Source organism: Egretta garzetta, unplaced genomic scaffold, assembly GCF_000687185.1.
Source record: "Egretta garzetta isolate BGI_Z169 unplaced genomic scaffold, ASM68718v1 scaffold79, whole genome shotgun sequence".
NCBI classification, from domain to species: Eukaryota; Metazoa; Chordata; class Aves; order Pelecaniformes; family Ardeidae; genus Egretta; species Egretta garzetta.
Window position 1 is genome coordinate 5,950,620 of NW_009260791.1, and position 6,976 is coordinate 5,957,595.

Here is a 6,976-nt window from a genome sequence, read left to right on the forward strand (position 1 = left end):
CACCGCCCCGGGATAGCGGCTGGAACGCTGCCAGCCCCTGAGCCCCATGCTGCCCCAAACAGCTCTGGGGCTGCATGGCCATGTGCCACATCTTCCTGTGAAAGACGGCTCCGTGTATCACCTGAGGTCCTAACCCCAGCTATGACACAGAAACCCTGTGATCGTGAACAACTCGTAAGTCACAAAATTTCACGTTTGTAGGCCTGAATTAGAACAAATTAATCTGAGGGAGCTGTGCATCTGCAGTGCTTGTAATTACCAGGAGTTTCTGGCACACAGGGAAAGCATCTCCACTCTTCCCTAGCAGCATAACTTTCCCTGTAGTCCTCTGGCTTCTGCAGAATGAGCTATCTGAAATTTAAATCCATCAAGAACTACTTCTGTAAACCAAAGACAGCTTTTCAGATCCACTGTAATAGGGCAAAAACTGTCAAGCGGTAAGAATGATAGATTAACTTTGCAGACAGAAAACACTGCAAGTATTTTTGCTTGGGACGGTGTTTAAAAAAAAAAAATAATAATCAAATGCCTGGTGTGGGCAGCCTGGCTCTCAAGAGGTGAGTCACTTTCCATGTGTGCTTTTTCCCAGTAAGCAGTACTGGAAAGGTCTGATGACCCATGCTTGGGAAAACTTGACAATGGGGCAAGCTTGAAAAAAATCAAATCCATCTCCTTCATCCCTCACTACCTATGTCCTCCTCTCTTTCTCTTTCTTAGGTTTCTCCTGCCCCTTGTCTCTTCTCAGCCATCTCTCTCCCCGCTCCCAGCACCAGGAGTAGCCTGTGGTGCAGCAGGAGGCACACAGAAGCTCCCTCCGCCTGAGCGTGGCTGCGGCCTGCACACTCGCCATTACTGGAAGACAATACTGGCGAACGTAGCAAGTAACTTCAGCTGCAACTTCTTGAGGGTCACTGCTGACTGGAAGCATTTTTAAGGGGCTGCTTTGTGCTCTCCAGGAATTCTTTGTAGGGACTCCAAAGGAACGGGCAGAACCAGCTCCATCTCATCTCTGAGGCATCATGGCAGACCCAGGCTCCAGCTCCCCCACCTTGGTAAAGCGGGAGCTCGGCATGCACGATGCCACTGCTTGTTGCCAGCGTTTTAACAAGTGGCCTCTCAAAATTCGCGCTTGGGCTGTGACAAGCCCCCTGCAGTAGCAGGGCATGTATTTGTAGATGTAAGTGGAGAAGGAGGCAATGCTGCTTGGTCAACAAATGCATGTTAAATGCTCTTTCTGGAAATGTCTGTACTTCTACTCGTTATTTGAGAGCAGATGAATGTGGCGCAATGTTTTGAGGTAGGAAGAGAGGTGGAACGTCATGCTTAAATATATATTTTAATTCCTGCAACTCAATGCAGCTTGCCACATTTAAAAAATGAGATGTTGGTGTGGCGCTAGGGATGAGGCTTTTCCGACAGGAACAAGGTAGCAGTATGCTTGAAGGCTTGGAGCTGATCACCTCCAGAGTGCCTTGTAGCTTGTAATGTAGGTGTGAATGCATGCCGGAGTCATTCCCCACTTCTCTCTTTCAGGAATGCTGACAAATATCTTAAAAACCCAAGTCCAGAAGTTCCCTATTAGTTGCAAGTCTTTTCTACTACGCTTTTTGCAGCCCGCCCTCCTTTTTTTCCTCTGCATGATGTCCCAGCCCCTCCTGCAGCTGTGGTACTTCTTTACCTGTAGGGCCTATCTCAGGGATTTTTGGATTCGTTCCTCTTGGGAGGTTCCTCTCCTTCCACTTGGTGGGACAGAAGGAAGAGGAAAGCAGTTTTCATTTGTCACCGCGGGGTGCAGCAGAGTCCTCCTGGGCTCCTCTGATCTGCCCCTTCCTGTGTGAAAATGGCTGTGAGGGCTCACTTCTCCATCACCTGCCCCAAGTCCCACCAAGGGCCTGGGGGGGGGCAAGCGGGGGGGCGGGGAGGCTCTGCCTCCCTCCTCCCGCCTCCCTGTTCCACTGGGCTTCCCCAGGTTTGCCAGAGCGTGGAAGGCAGCCAGCCAAAACTGTCAGCCTGGGCTGGAAATAGCGAGGATGGGGAAAGTCGGGAGGAGGTTTCATGCCAAAATTTGGAGCAGCATATTTTACCATAGCTGCTAGCAGCCCCAACAGCGATCAGGCCCCAATTGTCTGCAGTATTGTGTGAGCGTGTGTATTGTGTATGTGTGTATATATATCCACCCACGGAATGAGGCTGTGCTTATCCTCAAGAGTCTACTATGTACGTGGACAGAGGTAGAAGAAAGGAAATATTATTTCCTATCTTCCAGATGGGGCATTGAATTTTGCGTCGTTATTGTGATTGTGTAAATGAGGTAATTGCACGCACATGGTCTGCTGTAGGATCGGTGAGGGCACTTTTTGTGGTCAGTCTGTTCAGGAACAATTGTGAGCATGAAAATATACACATAGCTGTTAAAATAAATAGTCTCTATTTAAAAAATGACATTAAGAAGATAAATAGTACACAACTTACTGGGGAGGGAGGAGGGGAGAGGAACATCACTGACAGCTTCCTGGCAAAGCGTTGGAGACACTAGAATACAGGCACCAAGCTGACACACAGATAAACATTGCAAGGGCACTGGAGTAATGAAAAGAAGAATTTGGGTGGAGCTGCCCGCTTCCAACTGCTTGAACAAGGAAACAAACGAAGGAAAAATTAACAGTTTTAGTAGTAAGTTAAACGGAAAGCTAAAAAACCCACGAGGCTTAGTGTCTTAAAATGAAACTAAGCATGATGTTGCAAAAGCGCGTGCCAAGTAGCTAGGGCTGGATGCTGGGGAGCAGTGTTCTGTAGTAGAGATAGGAGATGCCTGCGTGTTTTCTTTCAGTCCCACATGAGGTGTGCAAGCTGAGGATGTGCACAAGCTGGTACATTTTCTTGGTAATTTTGAAAGCATTTGGAATAGTAAGTACATTTCAGTTAGGAACTGTGACAATTAAGGAAAATGATTACTTGAACTTACTGGTAATCTTGAACTACTGTGGTGTGTATGTGTACTAGGGGTGTCGCGCTCACAAGAGCAGGAGCAGCATCTCAGACATTCTCCCTGATCCTTTCCCACTTGGGCATGTTAAAAAGACGGGACTGATGACCGGGAGGTCATTGTCAGAGCCCCGTTCCTGCTGGGGCAATAACCCAGAAGGTCATCAGCAAAGAAAGTCCCCAACAGCCAGGCAATGAGTGGGTCACAGTAAGCATTCAAGGATTTTATCATCACAACTATTACATGTGTAAGTACAACATGGTGTTGCAATACTGTGAGTCTGTAATTCTAATGCACTTACTGGAATTAGTAAGGACCTCTACAGCCTAGTTAAAATCTATGCTTCGTAGACCGACTCTATTTCAGTGTCATCAAGGTGTCAGCCAAAAATTCTGAAGCTGCACTAAGATTTGCTGTGGAAGAGAAGACTCCAAAATATGTACAGCTCTTGGCCCTCTTTCAGGAAGGGGCTGATTGTGGAGTACAGTACATGTTGTTGGGCTTTTTTTATTTTCTAATGACTCATGTTTTGGACCTTATTCCTGTTTGTCTTTCAACGCCAAACAGAAATTGCTATTTAGGTCAAACTGCTGTTTTGGTACTAATAGAAGCAGACGTCAGTTTTGTCTATGGATTTCGCAGCTACGCATTTTTCAGGGTGACGTTCCCTCTTTAGGCTACTGCTGACATTTAGCTGTGGCAGTGTTACACCAGCTTTTAGTGCTACCTCTGCCGCATTACTTGTGCATGCAGAGCTGTGGGATGTAGCTGGGGAGGTACCTGTCAGATGCAGCTACTTTTTTTTTGTTCATGCAGGCTGCAAGTACAGCATCTTCTCCTCCCAGCTCCTGCCTTTGGACCACCTCCTGCTGCCACCGCACTGTCCTGGCTCTTACCCTCTCAGTTCTTCTCACCCACTGGCCTCTTGGCCCGTCCCTGGCCGCTGCCAGCTCTGCTGTATCCCGCCGCTCTGCTGTATCCCGCCTCTCTGCAAGGCGGTTTCCTAACCCCGACTCCCTGGGCTCTTGCTTACTGCTTCCTGATGGGCGCCAGCTTTGGAGAGGAGCCTCAGCTCGCGCCTGGCAGACGTTTTTAGCCTGTGGTCTGCTGCGTGCTTCGTCTCGGATGCTGGTGTGCCTCCGCATTGAGGCACGCTGCGCTGCTGCCTTGGAACCGGTGCCTCAGAGGCATGTGTGGGAATGGGAGACCTGCTAGCTCAGGTGCCAGAAGAAGTCTGGCACCAGCAAATGAGGTTGCTACAGGCCACTCATCCCTTCCCATCAGGTAACTGAGTGAGTTGAAGCATCTCTGTGCAGCACAAAGTCTGCACAATTTAAGCGCCTTCCCTTTACAAAAGCTGCCGTGACCTATCACATGGTGCTGAGCAAGGAAATTGTTGGATAAAAGCGAAGGGGAGCGTGCTGACTCGGGTGCCTGCTGGTGTAGCTCCATGTGTGCAAGACTTCAGTGAATTTCCTTCAGTTCTTATCGGCTGAATATCTGGCTCTCCACCTTTAACTCAGACCACCGAGACTTTTGAAGATGAATCTTTAAATCTAGTCACGCACAGATACTCAGATCCTGAGCTACAGCCAAAGGTGTGGGCTGAGGGAGGAAGTACAAAAATGGCTTTAAGCTGCCTTTGAAGTTCTTCCATACCTGTGTTATTTTCCATGCTCTGATAAAAAAATAAATAATACTTTAACTTGCAGAATAGCCAAATAAGAGCTGGTAAGCAGTTATCCCAGGGTCTCTACCACCAGCTAATGTTTAGAAGGCTGAAAGCACCTCTTAAGGCTACTATTTCCTTCCTTCCCATCCTCCTCAGGCTTTCCTGCAGGTAAGAGGAACCTTAAAATGACTTGGTTTGTTGTTCAGTTCTGAGAGGGCTTCGCTCACAGGAACAACACGGCTGAGCACAGCATGAGAATTAGATTCGTTTTTACTTACATAGATAACAAGGTGGTTTCTGTGAAGTTTTCCAATCCCTTTCAAATTCATCCTCTTTTACAGTACATTCATGTTATACAATCCAACACTGCATTCTTTTTCTCTGAGCAGATGTGGTCTGCCCTTCTTGGTTGCCTTTTGTTTTTGTCTTTTGTTTTTGTGTTGGGTTTTGTTTGGTGTTTTTTGGTGTTTTTTTTTTCTGGTCAACAAAAGTTTTGCCCAAACTTTTTATTCAGAAAAGTTGATGCCACCCTGAAACTCCCTGGTAACAGAAGGATGTTCTTACATGGTTTACTATTTTTTCCTCGTACCACTCATCGGTTTGAGCTGATACTCATGCTCTGAATTAACAGGAGTTAGTTGCAGCACCCACATTTCATCATAACTGTACATGTGGTTTAGCTCTCACAAATATCAGGGGCGAGTTTTTATTTAGTAGCTAGAAAGGAGTTATTTTACTGAGACTTAGACCACTCACCCCAGGGCTACTGGCCTTTCAGTAATGTGGATTTATATTTTTTTACTGTCTTGTCACTACAGTGTTACGGCATCCAGACTTCGGATTATTCCTTTGTCCTTCTTGCAAGTGGCTGCAAGGGCATGAGGGGAGTGGAGAAGACACACAGCTGGTCAGAAAGGAATTCCTCCCCTCCCCGTGCAGGCTTTAATGGTGGTGAAGGACCCTGGCAGAGAGAAGAGTGGACAAGCATCCTGTATGTGAGGATGACAGCCATGCTTACAGCCTAGATTAACTGGCAGAGTTATCTAGGCTCCAGAGCAAGTATTTCCAACCCATGGGAATGGGCTCGGCTCACCACTGTCATCACAGCACAGGAGAAATAAGGTGCAAACTTCTCAGCATCTCCAGAGCAGTCTGGTGGTAGTCTGGTGGGGACAGTCACAATATGCTGCTCGGTGCCCCAGAGAGAAGCGGTAAAGCCTGCAACCCCAATGATGACCTGAGCCTAGGGATGAGCCCTGTTGAGCACTACACCGTAGCTGAGCCCTTCCCATCGCTCACAGCCCTGAAGAGCCCAACCCTCTGCTGCTGCAGCCTCTGGGTTTGCTAAGTCAGGACCTCTCCCCATAGCTTCCCACTTCGCTTCTTGCATGACCCAGCCAGTTTTCTCTCCCCTGCCTTGGAGAACCGTCCCACCTCTCCCAGCCATGTTCCCTCCTCTACTCTTCCTACGGTGTTCTCAGAAATGCACGCAGGCTGCCCCATTACCCCGCACCTCAGGAAGGGGAGTTGGGGTACAGAGGTCAACAGACTGGGATCGCTTTCTGCCCAAACTGGTTCACCTGGATGCTGGTTCCCAGCCAGCCTCCCTGGGAGGTGGGAGAGGGGCAAGGTGAGAAGGAAAAGCACGAGAAATTGGGAGCAGCAAGACTTGTTCTGAAAGAATTAGGGAAAACTGCTCCAGGCAAGGAGGCTGGTGCGGGCTGTGGTTTCTGTGTCTGTCCCCAGGGGCTGGGGTGATGCACAGCCGGTGGACAGCCTTCCCTTCCCTGCCCCATTCCCAGGGCAGTTTTAAGGCACTGGGCATCCAACTCAGAGGAAGAGGTGGATTAGGGGGAAGATGGGCCAAGGAGCTGGTTGCAGGAGGAGGGCTCCGCCAACAAAGAACTGGCAGCACCTAACCTGGATGCAGCATGGGATAGCAGCTAGTGTTCCTCCTTCCGTGGGGAACAGCCCTCTTCCAAGGTCTGTCCTTCCATGGCTACGCTCATCGGTCTTCACCTGTTACCTCTGTTTTCCACAAAAACTTGCTCTTTCCGGGCTGGCTCGTGAGAAGGCTCCTTCCCATCTCCCCTGCACTCAGACCCTGGTACTTGAAGGAGCTCTCCCTGTGAACCCTAGGCTCACCCTAACACTTTTAACCACCCCTAAAGCCAGTGTTTTTTCAGAAGCTGTATTTATGACCACATATAAATTACATACAGATTGTTTAATTTGCGTAGGTGCCAGACACAGAGATGCACACCATTTGGCAGGTATGCCCAGACGCAAGGGGGGGGGGGGGGGGGGGTGGCAAAGGG

General features: G+C 48.8%; 1 protein-coding gene across 6 annotated transcripts in view; it reads left to right on the plus strand.

Moving 5' to 3' along the window:
- The window catches only part of LOC104133306, a 27,790-nt gene extending 25,782 nt beyond the window's left edge, over positions 1 to 2,008 (plus strand). For all 6 annotated transcript variants that reach the window (XR_004843008.1, XR_004843003.1, XR_004843004.1 and 3 more), the window contains one exon: positions 718 to 2,008. The gene's annotated coding sequence lies outside the window, so the exon portion shown is untranslated. The remainder of the gene's footprint in view (positions 1 to 717) is intronic.
- The last annotated feature ends 4,968 nt before the right edge of the window (positions 2,009 to 6,976 follow it).